This window comes from Passer montanus, unplaced genomic scaffold (assembly GCF_014805655.1).
Source record: "Passer montanus isolate IOZ18808 unplaced genomic scaffold, ASM1480565v1 scaffold3, whole genome shotgun sequence".
Taxonomy (NCBI): Eukaryota; Metazoa; Chordata; class Aves; order Passeriformes; family Passeridae; genus Passer; species Passer montanus.
The window spans coordinates 9,745,617-9,766,310 of NW_024367707.1; the positions used below are offsets into that span (position 1 = coordinate 9,745,617).

Consider the following 20,694-nt stretch of genomic DNA (forward strand, 5'->3'; position numbering starts at 1 on the left):
TCAGGTGCTGCTGGTGGCTTTCTGACCTCTCTCACTCTTCCAGCTCACCAAGGGTGAGCTCACTCTTTGTTGCTTACTGGGCTCTCTTTTCTTCTTGTCACCGTGTAAAGTATGTATTTATAACTCTTAAGTGTGTAAACATTGCCAGAGAGTTTATTAACCTATCTTCTGTTTTGCTGCTGATGTGGTTCTAAGATGTTTTTACCAAGGACTATTATAATAAATTATAAATAGTTAAATAACTGTTTAGAAATGCCCTGACTCAAGCTTATTTACATATGAGGACTAATTCAATTTTTTTTTTTGTAAATGGCGACTGTTTTCCTCAACAGTTTGAAACTCTGAATGACAGAAGGGTCTGCAAGCAAATTAATCAGGGTGAAAGTAGTAAAACTAGCCGTGCTCAGGCTTTTTCCTCCCTTCTGTGTGGGAAACACGATGTTTTCTAACCCGATAGTGGGAATGTTTTCTTCTGCAGGCCTGAGTCACTTGGGAGGAATGCTAAGATTAATGCACAAGATTAATTTTCTCACTGCTGCCTTCTCCGCTGCAAAAAATGGAAGTTTGCTTTCCTTTGAACTTTTCTTTCATTTCCAGCAAAATTTCAGGTACTCAGAACAGTTTTTTTCCCTACAAATTCTAAGCCAGTTTTCTTCTGTGAAAGGTGTAAAATTTTCCCTTGCCTGTTAGCGACCATGAGCACAGAACTCCATGTATGTTCTCTTCCACACTATGTAGCTTATTTTAGAGTGTAGTTATTAATCTTTTTCGCTCTGCATTTTATGCAGTTCTGCAAATACAGAAAACCCTCTCTGTTCTCACAGAGCTGTGAACAGGAGTTTTTACTTTATCAGGGTTTCCTAGATGTACAGTATCAGTTTAATCCAGTTTCTTTTCATTTTCAACAATATTAATTATACCTAATCTATAACAACAGATGTTCTGAAATGGCATTTATATTTATTTTTGATCCTCTAAGAGAGATTACTTCTGCTGTCATTTTTCTTAATTAAGCATTAACAATAATTGAAAGAATTAGTCTTAAATGCTAAAATTAAAATAAACAATGAAGGATGTCTTCCCAGGTGGCTCCAGAATAAGCACCACTGTCTATACATCAAATCTCATCAAAGGCCAGATTTCAATGCACATTAATTTCATTTTGACATGCATTGCATAACTGTTCCCATTGAATTTGAGCAAAAAGACTTAAAGGTCTATCTTAAATGAATAATCTGCCTGTTAATATAATTTTAGGAAAAGTAGTAGTACAAAAATGAGTTCATGTTCCCATGACCAATCCACCTTAATTTATATAATTTTAAGATTTGACACCTGTAGTTGAAAGGCTTTATAAGAGTAAGGTGTCCAATTGGCCTTTTCTCAATAGTTTGTAAATAACAGTTCTGTGTACTATCCCTGAAGGAGCAGGAGCACTTTGGGCCAGGCATTAGTTCCAGCATTAACCATGACACCTTTGTCCTGCACAAAGCACTGCTACTCCTCTCCAGACTGCAGGAGAAGTGCCTGAATCTGCTCCCTGCCCTCCCTGTGTCCCGGTGCTGCTGCCCACAGAGGAGGGGTGGAAGGTGATCTGGAGGTGATATCACTGGCTTTGGACCTGACAGCATCTTAATGTCTCTTATTTGATTAAAAGGAAGTCAGTCTGGAGAGCATTTAGAAAGAAAAGGAAGAAAAGGAGATGCTTCAGGTGAGGGTATGAGTAACTTGGTGTGGTCACGTGCAGGTACCACTGCTGTGTGTCATGTGTACCTGCTGATGCTCGTCAGCTGTGTTCTCTGTGATGCTCATAAGGTTGGAGAAGTAATTATTCCAATTAAGACTACAAAAAAAAAATTAAACATAATTTCCATTTTACATAGGTTGCTTTCTCAGAGAGGTTTATTTTCACAAACACATATAAAATCCTATTCCACTGATGTAGCTGAAATTTCTGCCTCCTTCTTCATTTAGGATAGACCTTTACTTGGGGTTTCTTGTAGTGTTAAGGGACAGTGATTATCTTGTACCAAATGCCCTGTTCTTATCATTGAAGAGATTTGGTTCTCCACTGTGATGAGGAGATCACTGAGGTGGGAAAAAGCTAGCATTAGAACTCTTGAAATTCTGTCTTTTCATTCAGTCAATTAGAAGACATAATTAGTAATTGAAAAGGCAATTAAAATTTGACAGGCTGCCAAAATTTTTATATCAAGTAATTTTTCTTAATAGTGCCCTATTTTTTGAAATTATTTGTGACTTTTTTTGCCTTGTTTTTTCCCCTCACCTTTCTGCATCTGACTGGATTTTGGTTCAATTGAAATTCATTTAAATTCTCCTAATTTTCTAAAGCCCTTAATTTTTCTTTACCTGTTGCCAACATCCTGTTTTATTCTGTGTTCCCCTTGTTTACATTTGCTGCTTTTCTTCCATAGGTTTTTGACACTGTTGATTTCCTGCTCAGTCCCGTATTGGCTACTCATTAACTTCCCATGAATTGTTCCCTTTGGGTGTTGAATACTTACTTCTACAATTTTTCATGATCCTTCTTTATATCACCATTGAGACAGGTCATTATTCCTGTTTACCAGCATAATTTTCTGGGATTTTTATATCATTAGGTAGAAACAAAGGCAAATCTGTATTTGGGTGTACTTAACAGGGTAGAAATTAATTTGAAGTGTAGAAGATAAAACTGTCACCTTGCTTCTGAGACTTACATTTCATGAGAGTTTTCTATTTAGGTTGCCTTGCAATTTCTGATTTTCCATACTCAGATCAGCCCGTTTTCTCCGTATCAGTGGAGAACTTAGTGTAGAACTCGTTTAGTCTAAATCGGAGGAAAATTTATCTCAGTAAGACTTAGTGAAAATATCTGAAGCATCACACAGATTAATTACAAGCCAATGTGTCAGGTTAAACTGGAGAAGGAAACAGATTGAATCACAAACTGCAGAAGACTTTCTGAGCATCTTGCTGAGGCCTTTTCCAATGACATTTGTTTTACGTATGGTGTGTTTTACTTCAGTGTGTTTCTAAACAGACAAGAAAGAGGAATCAGAGTCTTAAGAGCAGAGAAGTGTACTTGTAATGTAGCACTCTTCACACAATGTTCCAGCCTGTCTGAGAGCAGTTGCTGTGAAGCATCTGGAGGAGAGAAGGGATGAAGCCCTGGGTCTGGGCAGCGATGTGCTCATTCTTGGGCAGTGAGCTGCAGGGTGCGGTCTGCATCTGACACTGGGGCTGCGCTTCAGCTCCTGCCTCTGCACATGGTTTGTGCTGACCTTAAACAATTTCCTTGGGGCTCCATGAGAGTAGGGAGGGAAGTGTCAAACTGCAAAGTTGTAACAGGCTTTTGAAATGCTTGGCTTTTTCTGGAGAGGAAACTGCAGCCTTGAGTGCGTGCCTAAGGTCCCTGTGCAATGGAAAGGACGAAGCAGGTGCTGCATCACAGAGCTGCCAGTGTGCCAGACAGGGCTGCACAGGACCCAGAAAACGTGGCTTCACTGTTCAGAGTGGCCTGCAGGGAGGTTCCAAGGCCAGTTCCTTGGAAGAGCTACAAGCCACTAGGTTAGAGAATACCCTAAAATCAGGAATCTGTTTATGTTTGCTCTGGTTCATTATGTTGGTTTGTTTTTTTTCTTTTTTTTTCCCACTGGTGGTCACATCTCACTTTTGGGTTTGAGGGTTTGTTTTGTTTTGTTTTTTTTTTCATTCACCCTTTTCTTGGTTTACTTTTGTGGTTTTTTTTTCAAGAAATATATTCCCATCTCCGGGTAGTGTTCTGGCTATGAAGGTGTTTTGTTGGTTTTTTTTTTTTTCCCCCCTGGGGGTCCCGTCTCCCTTTTGGGTTTGAGGGTTTGTTTTGTTTTGTTTTTTTTTTCATTCCCCCTTTTCTTGGTTTACTTTTGTGGTTTTTTTTTCAAGAAATATATTCCCATCTCCGGGTAGTGTTCTGGCTATGAAGGTGTTTTGTTGGTTTTTTTTTTTTCCCCCCAGAATAGCCTATTTCCATGTTTTTGAATGAAAACTGGTCATCTCTGTGCTGTGAGCACATGGCCTTTCACATGTACCTCTGGGAGACCACCTGCTGTAATTTCTGCCTTTTCAGTCACTGCTCTGTGGACCTCAGTGTGGTGTGGTGGGGCTGAGGTTTGGAGACCAGACTGACATTTTACTGATCGTGCCAGAAGGGCTGTGGAAAGCTGGGCAGTTTTCCTGGTCTAAATTTAAATACCTGTGTACAGTCCATGTTAGGCATGTGGCACCAGCCTTTTATCTTGTTTTTTTCTCACGTGTAAATTGGAGTGATTGTTGAGAGCTGGGTACTTCTGCTGCTCTGGATTCAGTAAGCTGTATATGTTGTTATATACAGAGATTGCAAGCTGATCATGGTTGATTTGTTCTTATTAGTCACAACTCTCAAATGCTGTGAGGTATTCCCACTTATTTCTAACACTGCACAAAAGAGAGTAGAGATGTTAATTTTCAAAGTAAAATCAAGCAGTCATTTTTTATGGTCTCAAAATCCACCAAGAGACAAAGATTTGTCGCCTTCTGATTTTTTTCTTCATAGGATCTTATGTAACAACCAAAGTGGTAGTCCTTAGACTGAAGTTTTGTACCTTATTAAAATGACTTTTCAAGATCTTGCATGCTTTTGCCCATCAGACTACAATAACATGGCATTGGGACCATCTGTAGCAATTTGGATCACTTTATCACCAGTCTTTCTTTTTACTTATTACATAAAATCTTTACCCAGGAGATGTGAAGTTATTCTTCAGGGACATTTGCATCTTAGGATGTCTAACTCTTTCTACGGAGTACATTTTTTTCAAGCATGTCAAAATACTGTGAAAAAGCCTAGTCACCAAAAATTATAACATCTGTCTTTCTTGCTTTACAAATAGTGACTGAATCTGTAAAATAAAACCTTCAGGAACCTCATGAGAAGTTTGTGAACCTTAGCCTGGCTCCGTTTTAAAAAAGGCTCTCCTTGTGTCCAGCGTTCTTGCCAGTTAAGACATTAGAAAAACTTCCACAAACAAGGTGTGAAAGCAGAACAAATGAGCGTGGTCTTGCCCCAGCTGACATTTACTGAAAGATTGATGTGAGCTTCCTTTAGGGCAGAGTTGTCTTCCTGTGTATTCATAACGGGGAGAGAGAGAGAGATGGTGTTGGGTCTGTACTGGAGTTCTGTAGCTATTCCACCCTGCCAGGTCCCATCTAACTCTTTTCTCACTGGCTAACTCAGTTTACTGACATTGCTAGGGACCCCTTTAAATGTGGCATCATGGACTGTTTATGATTCTGTTTTCTAGATTTTAGTTTTCTTGAATGATGCACAGGCAGTTCCAAGTGTCTAAGAAGTGAGGAGTGTTTTGGGGTACCTCAGACATTGGATGATGAAGTCAAGTTTGATTTTTTTCAGAGGATGAGGGCACAGCTCAAAAAGCTTCTCAAAGTGAGTGGTTGTGACCTAAGTCTGAAGCAGCATATTTATGCAAAAAGCCATACTCCCATGTCACAGAGAGTGAGATTATCACTGTGCTCATATCCTGGGGGTCTTGCTCCCTGTCAGGATTTGGGAGAGGGAATACCAGAAGTGAGACATGGTCTGTCCAAAGCAGCAAGGTCTTCTGTTGTGTGAGGAACTAGAACAGACTGAAGCTCTGAAGTCATGCAAGCATTTTCTCTAGGGAAGTGTAAATGTCTGAAGTATATCAGGACTCTTTTAAATACATCTACTCAGAAGAAAATCTGACTATTTTGTTCTTAAGTTTGCAAGTCATAGGCAGGATTTACGTAAGTATTGTTATCATTTACAGTGATAGTTATAATGTTTGAGTTAAATGTCCTCTAGCAATCAGTGAGGAGCTAAATTTATATCCTTGCCTGGTTTTGTGTGTCACACAGTGCTATATATTAAACCTATTTGTCAGGTGAGTGTTGATCTGAATGGAGCAAGTCTCTTGCTCAGAGCAGCACTGCTCAGGCTAAAGTTGTGCCTTAGCTTGCAGAAATGCAATGTAATTGAATGCCAGTAGACATTGTTAGCTTGGCAGTAGCTCAAGCACTAGATTGCAGTGAGGCTTGATTTCTTTTATGCCAAGGTGATGTTAGAGCAGCACTTGATTTATCCTGAATTTACAGGACTGTGACAGACTATAATCTGGTTCTGGGCATTGGAATACTTCCCTGAAAAATAGGAGGACTGTAGTTTACTTTTTGTAATCATACTGTTTATTTTTTATGGCTAATAGAATATTGTTCAAATATTCTGTATAATTCTGGGTATAGTGCTGTGAGAGCTGGGTAGTTGGTATTATATAGACTTAAGAATACTAGAAAGGCAAAAAGCCTGAGTCCAGTTTATGGAGAATGTAGAGCAGTATGGCAGATGTGTGAATGGGAAAATTTTCTGCTTTGTAGATTCAAGTAGCATGTATATATGTCCAAAGATGGCTTTGTTGTGTTATTTTAAATAAGAAAATAAATCCTCTCATTCTGAAACATCCTTTTGGAGACAGTAGGACTTTTTCTTACCATTTTTCTATTTTTCTTCTTATCTTTCTACCCATCCCCAATATTCATCTGCTTGGTTAAGTTATAAGGATATTCATTTATAATGCACAGGCCAGGTGGTAAGTCATGTGAATATGAATGCTTTACATGTGAAAATCTTCACACTGGTGCTTATTCATTTCCAGACACAGGAGGTTCCATGTTACTCAGCTGCTTGTTCTTCCAAAAGATTCAGCAGCACTTCTCTGTTAAAGTTCAGTGCTAGAAACAATAAATTTATATTCATCAGCTTCATTGTGCAAAACTGTACAGATACAGCAGTTAAAAGAATATGGTAGTACTGAGAAATTTGCTTCTTATTTTCTTAGCTGAGGCTGGGATTCAGACTTCATGTTCAGAGTGCCTTTCAATCTGGTGTATATATGATTAATGTTGGTGAGTCACTTCTGATGGGAATTTTCGCTTTTTCTCACATTGCAAGAGAGACTTTCTGCTCCTCCTACCACCAGTTCAGAAGCACTGTGGAAGACAGAAACAAGGAGATAATTTTTCATATTTTCAGTATTGGGCTCTGTTAAAGGAACTGAGGAGATAACCAGTCCCTTTGGCATTTGCTGCACAGGTGTCTGCAAACCAACTGGGACAGCTAGGATTTGGATAAAGGTGTAAGTAGATTGTTATGCACTTGAGAGATGTTCTTACTGCTTATTTAAATTCAGAATTTAGGTGGGAAGACTGGTCTAGAAAAAATGGGAAAGAGTATTTGGGAAGGAAATTACTCTGTAGGTGCAGGAAGGCAAATCATGACCTGAATCCTTTCGGGTTTCATGGTACGAATTGCTGGAGCTCTGGAGATCTGCTTATTCCCGTCAGAAGTAAATAAATGAGTTCTCCTGGGGGGAATATAATGCTTCATTAACACAGCTTAGCTTAAAAGCTCTATGTAGCTGACTGTAAAATAATGTAGGCATGTCTACAGAACTTTCCCTGTGATTTTAGAAAATGCTTTCCCTCTGTTTCTGTATGTGTGCCTCTGCATAAAGAATGCAGTACATAGGTTGATTGTGAGATTCAGTTACCACAAAATTCATCAAATAGGACAGAATGGCTTCTATATTGAGGAATTTTAAAGGGCTCCACCTGTATCTAGAGACCAGATATGTAGAAATGCTAAGTACATAAATGTACTGGAAGTCCTCAGTGGTATTTTACAGGGTTTAAACCAATTTAATAGCTGCTGATTGCAGCAGGGCTCAGGCAACTGACTCGCTTCTGGTTTAGACAGCCCTGCAAGACCTCTGTGTGTAATTTTAGTCCTCTCAGTAATGTCAGAATATGGTCTGATGCTTCAATGAGTATGCTTCAGCTGGAAGTTAAAGTCTACCTGACCTCACCACTGACACTGAGGACAGACGTCTCGAGCTTGTGTCTTGTGGATTTTGTGTCCAAATCGTGTTTCGTGGAGATGAAGCTCTACTGTAGGACAGGGCAAGATCACTTGAGGCAAACCACTGGTACTTTAGACAACTGTATCAGATAATTCTTGTTGTTATGGTTGTGATGTTCACTACAAATAACATTACCAACTATTTGGTAACCTCTAGGAATTTATTCTTCTATCTTCTGCCTGCCTTTTGGACTTTGGTGTTTCAAAACTGACTCAGCAGAAAGCATATGGCTACAGTGAGTATCAATGCCAGTTATGGTGACATTAGTAATGGTGCTGTTAGTTTGGATTCACATTGTCATTTATTCTTCTATCTTCTGCCTGCCTTTTGGACTTTGGTAAAACTGACTCAGCAGAAAGCATATGGCTACAGTGAGTATCAATGCCAGTTATGGTGACATTAGTAATGGTTAGTTTGGATTCACATTGTTGTTGGATATATAAGTTTAATTCATTCTGTTATGGATTCTGTCTTCTGCAGTAACATTCAATTTATATTGTTAGCAGGTTGGAAAAGAAATTAACCCATAAGGAAAAGGAATTTTGTCTAATACATGCACTAACAACACTTCAGCAAGTGACTTCCATTAAAAAAAAAAATTGAACAATTAATTGTATCAGAGATTTGTACTTCCCTTCTTTCCTCTCTGTTCCTCACAGCGTTTGGAGCTCTGTTTTCTTTCCAGAGGTATAATGACGTGCTCTGAGTGACTAAAAGAGCTTATTTCTGCCCTAGGCTTAGGGCATAAAGGATGAATGCTTTGGTAGTGCAGTGCTGGTCTGAATGAGCACTAGGGGAAAAAACTGAGCTTTATGAAGACAGAAAATGAAAATATTTTGTAATGTCTTCATTACTTGTAATATGTGTTTTCAGTATTTTCTGCAGTATTTTTTTATTTTCTGAAGAAACCTATAGCTTCCTAACACAAGTTTCTTTGCCCTGTTGGTTTTCATGACTCGTTATTCATTAAAAATCTATTACTACCAACAGAAGATGCTCAGGTCAAGCTCTTGGCTGCTGTAAAATGCACACTAAATACTCTGTGAATTCTGGTGGGCATTTGCACTTACCCAGCAAGTAAGGATACTCTTGGGAGCCCTGCAGAGAATTGCTCAATATTCTCTAAGACTGCAGTCTCCAAATTCAGACAGTGCGTACAGCGTGGCTCTTGGAAAAGATTTTTTAATAAGTAAGACCAGAGAAAATGTTAGGAGTGGGTAAAGAAAAGCAGAACTTTGCGTGTGTGGGTGAGGAGGAGAGTGTTTCTCCTGTATTCTGGTATTATTTTTTCCCTTCTCTGTATGGTTTATTTCTCCTTTCCCATGCATCTCTTTCATGCAAGGTTTCAAGGAACCCTGTGTTGTACTCTAGAATAGTTTGTGGTTCAGGAGGAGACAGATTCCAGCAGCCTTACCTGGAATCAGCCAGTACAGGGTCACCTCTGCAGCTGGTCTGCACCATGGGCTGCAGTCCTTGGATTTACAAGTCTTGGCACGAGCCTGATGAAGGTGGTCCAGCTGACTGTTCCCTAGTGGCACTGTAAGCTCGAGTTCCCCACAGAACTTGGAAAAATACACCTCTGCGATCACACACTGTGACTGTAACACCTACTGACTACTCTGACAGGAGCTTTCTAAATACCCTGTGTAGAGCATGTTTCTATTATTTTGAAGAGGGTTCAGAAAAATGACTTGGTACGCTGCCATCTCTGAATTCCCTTTTCTCCAGGCAATTTGAACCTATGTACAAACATATTTTCTTTTTTTTTTCCTTTCACGTTTACCTTTTCAAATCTGCATATCATCTGAATTGAGAAAGAAATACATCTTTCTGCCTTTTTTTTTTAATCACCCTGCAATATTCTAGATATTATACAAGGAACACTGAGAAAGGAATTATAAAAGGAAGATGGAATAGCAGATCTTATTTCGTAGTCCCTCTCAAAGCTTAGAACCAGGTCTGTTTTCATCCTGGCTGTTATTTCCTGGATTATGGATTATCATAATGAAAAATGGATTATGATACACAGTAAATGGTCAGTGTGCAACAGTTAAAAATAACTAAGTGATGCCATCTGCTGTTTTAAAGTCTTATTTAGCATTACATCTGACTGAATTATTATCCTAAGAAGTGGAAACTGCCTACGCTGAGTATAATGTCAGACGTGTTACCTTGATGTGTGTCAAAGTTAGGCAATATAAATATTGATTGTGATTAAATATAGTAGACTATAGAATGTCAGAAAAAAATGTGATACTAGTGTCAATCCAAAACAATTCCTTGGTGAACTTACTTTGCAAATAATTTGAGGGCTTTTTCCCCCCAGGCTTTTGTTGTTGTTGTTGGGTTTTTTTATTTTATTTTTTATTTTTATTTTTTTTATTTCTGAGAGGAAGACGTAGAATCTTGTGGAATAGAGGGGAGATTGGTGACACACCAACCCATTAAAGTGTATGTTTATTAAAATGTATGTGTTATGTGGTTAAATTCTTCACATTACTTCTATATTTAGTACAAGTTCTCTGCAGTGACTTTTAGATGCTTTATCTACAGCACTTCTGGGTGCTTTTATTTTAGGAAAGAGTTGACCGTGGTCTTCAAAGAAGTTGAAAACCACATTTCTGAAGACATGTTGCTTGAAGAGAAGTCACTCATTGTCTCAGATCATAACATTTAACAGTTAAATATACATTCAACTAAGCTGAATTTGAAGTGGACCATGGACTACCATGCTCAGTATTGAAATGGTATCTCAGAGAATATCAAATACTTATTTCATGTATGTGTATGTGTTGGTTGCTTGGGGGTTTGACAGCAAGACTTAAGGATGTGTTTTGTTCACATGTAGTTTTGCCAGGTTGCAGTTCACAGGTTGGCATTTAATGAAACACTGGCACATGGCAGTGTGATCTGAACTGCAGTCAGCAGTGCTTAGCAGCTATAAAGGGCTGCAGAACCAGAGGGATCAGATTTTATTCTTTCTGCTTTTCTTCTTTGTTGTTTTTTGTAATGGTCTGTAAAGCACTGACCTAATCTCAGTTTCCTGTACTTTTTTTTCACCATAGTGAAAATCATCTGAGTTCTGTGAAGGTAACTATCACTATTGCACTGTTGTATCTTTATATCCTGAACAGATATACCTTGTTTAGTGAGGTGTAAGTAAAGTTATGTTTGGACATAAACTTATGTATAACCACAGTCTGATAATGAAATGTGTAATTTCTTGTGGATGTTGGAGCTTTTTTAGTTTATTATCATACTGCAGTGATGTGTATTTCTGCTTGTATTTTTAGAAGATAAACAATCTGTGCTTAGAGTTTTGCATAGTTTAATTTTAATAGCAAAACTTATTCAATATATAAATATTAATTTCCAGATGTAGTACACTAGAACTGCTCTCCTATTGGAGCATTATAAATAATTTGGTTCCTCTCTCTGATGTGGGAGCATATCTGTAAAATTCACAAATGACCAAACAAACAGCAAATTAATTCCACAGTTAATCCCTCAAAGTGTTTTGCTTTCCAGCTGCCTTTTTATTAAGGACACCTGCAAATCATGCTTTGACAGAGAGAAAGCTGTGCATGTATTTACATCTTTCTTGTAGCATGCCATACCTCTTTTTAAACTTCTGTAAAATTCCGTTGCATCCAAACTGTCCAGTCTGGAGCATTAAGAAATCATGAGATGGTTTGAAAAATATATAGATATATTTTTAAAAAATCTGTATTCAGTGACCCTTTTGATTTTTGTTTTCTAAACATTCACGTTTCCAACCTGTCTCCACAACTCTGAGGGCTCAAACCTTACTTTAAGAGGCAGCATAAAATATGAAATTCAGATTTTTATGTAATTGTGGTTTAAAAACTTTACTGCACTTCACAGAGTTTACTGTAAATTTCCAATAGTCCATCATCCAAAAGCTGTGACAGCACAGAATTATGATGCATTTACTTACATGCAAGTTTGCTGCTGTTAATGTAGTCCTAAGTGGGCATGAACTGTAAACTGTGAGTTAGGCTTTGTTTGGGATAGTTTCCAAAGGAGTGGGAAGGGAAATAGTACTTAGTTTAGATAATATAATCTATGAGTTCCTATTATATTTCCAGGGCAAATGCTGCTCTCATAATTAGAGCATCAGAAATGTTATGGTCTTGGCTGTAGAAAAAGCTACCTGAAGACAAGATAAGATTTAAAGGTCTTGTTGAAAGAAAGCAGGAAGAGACTTTATTCCTCATGAAAACTCAAGGAGCTCCTGAAATGATATTTTAAAGAAGTTCTAAAATGTACTCATTTGCTAATTAGCTCATCTTTCTCAGGGAATGATGACTGGCTGTTGGCAAAGTCTTTTTCTGGAAATGTCTAGGCTTTTGGGGAACACATCTTCCACCACACCAGTCTGTCTGTGTGGAAAACTGAGCTGGTCTCTATCTGCAGGATAATGCAGTATCAGGGTGCCCAGAGTGCTTCTGATTCCATAAGCTGCTGTGGGCAGTAGAGTATGGATTAAAGGTGTGGATGATGGGAAGGAATGACCAAGATGTAGGGAAGATGGTAGAAACACAGAATTAAAGGAAAACCAGGCTGTCAAAATTGCAGTCTGCTCCCCAAGATTTTGTGCTGTGTGAATTTTTCACTATAGCAAAGTGCTTCATAAATTTAAAATGTAAACGCAGAGGATTTCTTTCTCTTATTCCCTGGTGTAATTTTTACTTTTATAACTCATGTTCTTTTCCAGCTGAGTGCTATTTCCAAGGAAGCCAATTCATGCATTTTAGAAGTGAGCAGTGCTTTGGGAACTCTGACTGAAAAAATACAAAACCCTTAGTGAAGTACCAACATGAAGACCTGGAAATGCAAGGAACCATGCACATGATCACTATTTACCTTCATTCCTGCCATTCCTGCTTACAGGAACAGAAACACTTCAATGACTTGTCTTTTTTTTTTTTTTTTTGATGCTGAATTACCAGAGATGTCTGATTCTGAGTGTAAACTCCGCGTTCTGAGAGGCCTCTCTCAGGCTTTGAAGTGCTCTCTGTCACAGAGTGGGCTTGCTGTGAATGAACCTCAGGTCTGCCTGAAAGACATCACCATGTCTGACTTGCTGCAGTCTAACACACCTGTTGGGAAGATGGAGGAATACTCATCACAGAATTTTCATCTCTAAAACAGAAAAGGCCATTGGTTACAGATTATGAACTAGATGCCAAAATGCAATTTCTGTGGTAACTAGGAGCAAAAGGGTAGCAATAGTGTTTGGGGTACTTATGTGATGTGCTTGGCTGAATAAATAACTGATCAGGATCATGATGAAGAAGGCTGGGTCAATTTTTTTTATTTTTTTTCTCTGTTAGTCTTATACCATATATGCAATTCTTTTTCTGCAGCCTAAGATTTGAATGCTAAATACCAGCTTATTAAGCAAGTTTGGTGCTTGTGGTGTAGGTTGGAAGTCTGGTGTAGGATTTTATTGATTTGGAAAGATTTGCTTTAGTTCCTTCAGCAATACCCTATTTTGTCACCTCAGGTTATTTCAATAGCGCGCGCTGTGAAAATTGGGTTGTATTGAGTCTCCCTATATGATGTAGGAATTCAAATAAATATGGTGGTGTGACACCTTAGATCAAAGTTAGGATTCAGTTTGTACTTAAGAAGATTTGGGGTTAAAAATACAAAGTTACGTTCATAATGACTCGTCAGTTCAGAAAATAATTATTTCCACTCACTAGGCCAAGCAAGTATAAATTTTTTCTGCTTGTTAGAGAAAAACTCAGGCAGCTGTAATTTTTAAATGAAGTTAGATAGTCCACTGAGGAACAAGAATTCTTTTTCCAGGTAAGTAATTTTCTGTTGTTTAATTTTCTTTCACTTCTTGCTTGAATTACATCATAGAGTAAAACACTAGCATCTTTGCATTAAAAAAATATATCTAGTCACTCTTGTTGCCTTACTCTCTTAAAATGGATGTTGTAGAAAAGGGAAGATTTTCTGAGTGTGCTGGTTTTCTTTCCTTCCAAGCAATGTTGCAAAATGCATCATCAGTTAGCAGTGTAAGCATGGTTACTTCTAAGGGCTGGGAGGAATCACCTTTGGCTGCAGCATTTAATTTGTCTGATTTTTGTGTGCTGTGCTTTATGAGAACCATTAACAGTGGCTCTCTGTAGAGTGTAAATACAAGAAACTGGGTACTTATAAGGCTTCAGAAAATGCCCCTTGAAGTGTGTGCATTGTAAGGTATTTCTTGATGTGGTTAGGCAGCTTCTATCATTTGTTAAATTGCCGAGCCTTTAATTGTACTTTGTATCATCAGGTCTGGACTCCATCCAGCATTAATGTTTCCCACTTGCAATATTTTGGGGTTTTAGGGACTTGCATGCATTCTGTGGGAAATTAAGGCTAGAGGTTGTCAATGACTTTGGTGATGTTCCTTGGGAAACAAGTTAGAGCTGATGCATACTGTGGAGTTAAGGAAGGGGGGCAGGGGAAAGGTAGGCACAACACAAAACCTGTTAAATTTAGGCTCACTTTCTCTTTTTCTAGTTGCACTGGTGTTTTCAAGCCCAATCTCTTTTGTCTTCTGTATAGTGTGTTGTGTTGACTGTTTAGGTACTGGACAAATTTACAGCATGCTGGAGGACTGGGAATGGAGCAGTTAAAGAGCATGCTGGCTATGGCAGGAGAAGTATTGATCAGAGAGGCAGGTCATGGTAGCTCAGTCTTTAGCAGCTTGGTGACTTCATCAGTTTTCACCTACAGTACTGTCTTTGTGTTGGCAATATCAAAACTTTGTGAGGAGAAGATAAAAAAATCAATTGAACTTTAGTCTCTCCACAGTACTTAGTTTCTAATGGCAAATTAATAGCAGCTAGTAAGAGCCGAGTGGAGTTAGTGTTCACAGACTTGGAGTTTGGTGGTGCTAAACATAATTTGTGATTCAGTATTGTCAATTAAAATGTGTCAGTCTATGATATGATCTGATGGTTGCATCATTACTTTATTATATTGGTGCAGTGTCTGCATGCAGTATTAGCACGAAATTAGAGTCTGTAACATCCCAGATCATTGCGTGATAAAACTTCCTGCAGCAGCTCTTGCTGTCCCTGGGCTCTCTAGTTTCAGTCACTTCAAGTTTGTGAAGGTTCACTTGCAGAATGGAGTTTTACAAATTCCTGCTCACTCAGGATCTTGAGGGAAATGTAGGGTTCCCAAATGTGGGAACAGAACCTGCAAGAATCTATAAACTTGGCCACAGAGAGAAAATGACCACATCCACTAAAACATGAGATAATATCTCCCACACACTGAAAGAAAACAAAAAACAACATGCAGAATCAGACTGTGAGAAAGGATTATCTAGTAAGTTTAAAACAGCGCTGTATGTGTTTCTATTTTAAGATTATTTAACATAAATTGATGTTATCTAACTCTGCATGTCTCCAGTGAGGGAATGTCATCCTGAGTGCAGAGAACATGCACACTGACTTGGAAGAATAAACAACTCTTCTTTGCTATTTTTTCTGAAACGCAAAGACAGGAAAGAGGGAATGTGATTTCCCTTGCTATATTTAACTCCTTCCCCAGGCCAAGCATATGTATTAAGCTAGCAAGCAAGCAAAAAAGAATTTTATTAGAACAAATAAGAAAAGGATCAGCTAAAGCTCTGAAAACCTCTCAGATTCTGAAACCTCTTGCCACTTTGCATCACCAATACTCCTAATATTCAAGATTTTGCACTTTATGAAGGTCTGGAAACCTTCTGATGGTTCTTCTCAGTTAAGCCTTGAGATGAAGTGGCCTTCTCTGGGAACTGAATGGGTGCGAATCTCTGTGCTGAATTTCAGAAGGTTGGGGGTGGATGGGAAACAGTCAAAACAACACTCTAGTTTTAGTAAGCACCATGGTTCCTACTTTTTCAGTTTTCTGTGTACCTAGCAAGGGCACAGAGGCTATTTTTGAACTGTCTAGACTATTCTTCTGAAAGGGATCTCTTCTTTTTCCTCTTCTGGTTATTGGTCATCAGGAAGAAGGGAGTTAGCATGTCTATTTGTGAATTTGCCCACACACTGAGCCCACATAAACATTTTACAAAGCATGTTTATAGAACTGTTGTAAGAGCTTGTGTCCTCAAGAGCAATGCATTTATAAAACTGACTTGCATGTAGTTGAATCAGTGCAGAAGCATTACTACTAACATAAATTTTTGCATGGCATTTTCTATTTAATGTAAAATCTACTACCTCCCCCTACTCCCCTGGTTTAGCTTAAAAAAGTTTATACATGGACACAAAAACAAAATGTGAATGTGCAGCCCAGTAATTTAAAGTTTACACTTCTGGTAATAGATTATTTGAATTTTTGATCATGCCAAAGATGGAATCTATTTCTCCACATTTGAAAAGTCTTGAGAGTCAGGTGAAGTCCCCAGTGACTAGAAAAAAGGAAACATCAGTCCTATTTTTAGAAAGGCGAGAAAAGACGACCTAGGGAACTACAGACTGGTGAGTCTCCTTCTCATACTGGGAAGATGATGGAGCAGATCCTCATGGAAGCATTTTTAAGGGACATACAAGACAAGGAGATGATCCGAGACAGACGGTGCAGCTTCATTAAGGGCAAATCATGCCTGACCAGCCTGATGGCCTTCTATGATGAAGTGACTGTAGTGGCCAACATGGGAAAACTGACCAATGTCATCTACTTAGATTTCCATATTGGCTTTGACATGGTCCCACACATCATCCTCATCTCCAGTTTGGAGACATGGATTTGAAAGGTGGACTAATACTCAATAAGAAATTGGCTGGATGGACACAGACAGAGAGTTGTGGTCAGTGGCTGTAGGTCCAAGTGGAGGCCGATGACAAATGGTGTCCCTCAGGATTCTCATGGCACTGGCACCCCTTCATATCTTCATCAGTGACATGGGCAGTGGGATCCATGCACCCTCAGCAAGTTTGCAGGTGACACCACAGCAGGACAGGATGCCATCCAGGAGGCCCTGGGAAAACTTGAGGAGTTGGGCCCATGAGCACCTCATGAGGTTCAACAAGTCCAGGTCCAAGGTGCTGCTCCTGAGTCAGGGCGATCCCAGACACGAGCACAGACTGGGAGGGGAAGTCACTGAGAGCAGCCCTGCAGAGGACTTGGGGGTTCCTGTGGGTGAAAAGCTGGACGTGAGGCAGCAGCGTTCACTCATGGCCCAGAAGGTCAGGGGTACTCTGCATCAAAACAAGAGTGGCCAGCGGGTCAAGGGAGACAATTCACCCCCTCTGCTCTGCCCTTGTGACACCTCACCTGGAGTGCTGCAGGCAGCAGAGTACTGGGGTCCTCAGCATAAGAAAGACACGGATGAGTTAGAGCAAGTCCTGGAGATGATCAGAGAGCTGCAGCACCTCTCCTAGGAAGACAGGCTGAGAAAGCTGGGGTTCAGCTTGGAGATGAGAAGATTCTGAGGAGACCTTATTGCAGCCTTCCAGTATGTGTTACTGCTTCTCATTCTTTTGATAATGCTCTTCCCCACTGCTATTTTTTGAATCCCCCTTCTTTCCATAGGAAAGAATTTAGGAGGATTCTAGGTTTCTCATGTGAGTGTATATATGTGTTCATGCATCCATTGCTGTGAAAGATTGGTTGTGGAATGCAATAGCTTCTCACAAACTTCACCCTCTTGTAATCTGAGACCATAATAGCTTTTCTTTAAATGGGGTTGCTTCACCAAAGCTGACTGGTGTTGGAAGTTGCTGTGGATTGCTGCTTCCTGGGTACTTAGAAACCACTTGGAGTTGATTTTGTGCCAGCATGGAAAAATGAAACTAAAATAACAGTGATCGTCCAGTTTTGAACAGAGCAGGCAAGAACTGATTGATAATGTTGGCTGGGAACGTGACAAGTAAAACTCTTTCCTTCTCCCTGCCTCCCCCGCCCCCAGTCTTTGCCTCACTCTTAGCTTGGCCAACTGTGCTGGCCAGTCCAGCCTCACGCTTCCTCTGCACGCCCGTCGGCTCAGCTGTGTCCAGCTGCTGGAGCTCTTCTTGTTCCTGCTCTGGTGGGGTGTGTACAGACACCAGGCTCTGCTCCACTGCCTCTGCTGGTATCTCTGTCTGGCAGAGCTGGTGGTGCTTAGACAGGAAATGCAGCTCAGATGAGATGCTGGGCTAGTGTGACTCCGAGCAAGCCTGCTTCATGGCTTCCAAGATTGGTGTGTTTTACATAGAAACTCATGGTACGTCTTCATCCAGATGCAAAAAAAAATGCTCTAAAATTTTATTCCTTGCAGCAGAGCCTGTTTATATTGCTCCTATAGTTATTGTTAATCATTTGGACAAGCCACTTGTATTAACCTGTTCCATGACAGTAATTCAAATGGTAACTAAACTTCAACAGTAATTGAAACATGAAAGAGCAGGGCATGACAAGAACATCTAACAGTGCAATGAGAAAAGGGAATGTCCAGAAACATATTGCCCCCTTAAACATTCATAGATGTATTTCATATATATGTAGAATGTTAATAAAAATATAGGCATACATAGTTTAACAAAACTATGCTTTTGTAAAAATCATGTGACGTGAGTCAATCTTTGGGGTGACAATTACAGGCAACTGAAATAGCAGATGTGCTAAAGTTTTAAAAATGGTATTATTTCTGGAGATAAGCTCCTGCTCATTTCTCACAAGCAGCTGTTTTTCTGATGCTCTGGTGCTTATCTGTGTGGGTGTAGGAGAAAAATAGATCAATCAATATAGATGCATCTGACTGGTAAGTTTGTGTTGCATTTTGTTTCCAATGTATTTCTTCTGCAATTCCTTGTAAAAAACCCACAAACCTTATATATCATGCATAGTTTCACAGTGAATTTAATACTGCTGGAATCATGATTACTAAGGGCATTTGTAAAGTAATTTCCTCTTTGAACTCTGCAAGATTTGCAGGACAGAATTCAGAATGTCTTACATTCTTTGAGTTCATGTGTGAATAGGAGTCTACATCTTGATATTGCAAGTGACATCACAGCTTGATATAAATTGTATGTCGATATAATCATGGTGTTGTTTCGTCTTCTTTTCATCTTTTCACATTTAACAAATACTAATAATACTTGAATATCTCAGGATTGCTTGTAGTCATTAATTTCTGAGTGCTACATGGCGCACCTGGTTGTTTTCAGCATAGATGAAGTTCTGCGCTCAGATAAGCAATGTTAATTTGTAACATTTTGATAGCTGTGGAAAGCAGTGAGGGATTTTCCTTTTTTAAGCTGTATTTTCATTTTAGTAAAGCAGAACAGCCCTTGCTTTGTGAGCCAGTGGTGCACTTAACAGATTTGCACTGTGGACTTGATGGGGATGGAGCTGGCACTTTTTTGTAAGAGGATTTATGCCAGGTGTGTGCTTGGGGGAGGACTATGGAGCTTCCAGAATATGGAGCGGAAAAAAACGAAAGGGCAAGTAATCCAAGCAAAATTTTTGGGGAGGCCAGACCTGACCTGTTGTGTAGCATGAGTTTCTGTGCTCCTACATGCAGTTAGAAACGTGGTCAAATCCATACACAGATGTCATGGTACATCCATAAGCTGTAGTCAGCCTTCTGTCTTCTACAGCAGCAAAATAAATTTGATTGGGAAAATTCTCTGTGGATTAAGACTGATATTTTAGGAACTAATATTGTAGTTATATCCTAACCATAGGTCAGAGCTGGATTCCTTCCTCTAAAAAGAAAGTATTGACTTATTTCACCATTGCTATTCTGTGGTTCATCAATAAATATTCAAGATCTTGCAGTCTCGTGGTGGTTTTCTACATCATAATGCTGACTTTATTAGAATGTGATTATATTGCACTTTGTTGATATACAAGTTTTTATTTTATTTTTTAAAATTTGTGATACCTTAATATGCTAATGGTACATGATATCTGCAAATTTTTTCTTTACTATGAAAATGTTGCTAAGGAAAGTGGGGGCTTTGTGGTTTGTTTTTTTTGGGGGGGTGGGGTTTAGCAACTGCCTTTGGAGCAGATGAAGTAGAAGCTGTTTGAGCAATTGCAGTGCATCACCTTTAAGGAACAGTAGCTCCTCATATGAATGAAGAGAATGAAAATCCAAAGAACTAAAGGGGAAAAAAAATCCTACTTTCTCAAGAGATTGGTGATTTTCTTTGCTTTTTGGTACTGTTGAGATGGTTATGTGGGGAAATCTCTCCTAGTCTAAGCTTTCCTATGTTTCCTTGCCCTATCCTGGAGCTGTTTACTCCTCTGTATTGCTGTAAAACTTTTTGTTTAGAAACATAAAAAAAAGAATACAACCCTCCCCCTCCCTAAAGAAACCGGAAAACCCAAACAAAAACCCTAAGGGTTTGTGCTATAGTGTGTGACTTATCATGCTTTTTTTGGAAGGAGGAACTTGCTGTATCCTGGTATGTATTCAGAAGTAGCCCAGCTCCTAGGCTCAGACATTTGAGGGCTTTTTTCCCCCTCCTTCTATCAGGCCATACGTACTCAAACTTCCTGTCTTGGGAAATGAGTGTAAGTTTCTTTCTCTCCTTATGCCCTGGGGGTTTTCGTTGGGGTTTTGTTTAGTAGGTTGTTTTTTATCCAAAGGGAGCTGTCTAATCAGCTCCAGGAGTGGGATATGTAGGGTAAGAGGTCCATTTTGGTTTGTAGGTAAAGCAGAACTCAGAAGAAAATATTATGAAATATTTGCTTGTTCTAAAGGACA

General features: G+C 39.2%; 1 protein-coding gene across 3 annotated transcripts in view; it reads left to right on the forward strand.

The window, feature by feature from the left end:
* ARHGAP6 (Rho GTPase activating protein 6) overlaps positions 1–20,694 on the forward strand; it is a 311,150-nt gene that overhangs the window by 184,545 nt on the left and 105,911 nt on the right. Inside the window, exon 1 of one of the 3 annotated variants that reach the window (XM_039714414.1) lies at positions 7,066–7,193. The exons of the other annotated variants lie outside the window; for them this stretch is intronic. The gene's annotated coding sequence lies outside the window, so the exon portion shown is untranslated. Of the gene's footprint in view, positions 1–7,065; positions 7,194–20,694 lie in introns of those variants that run through there. 3 annotated transcript variants of the gene reach the window in all.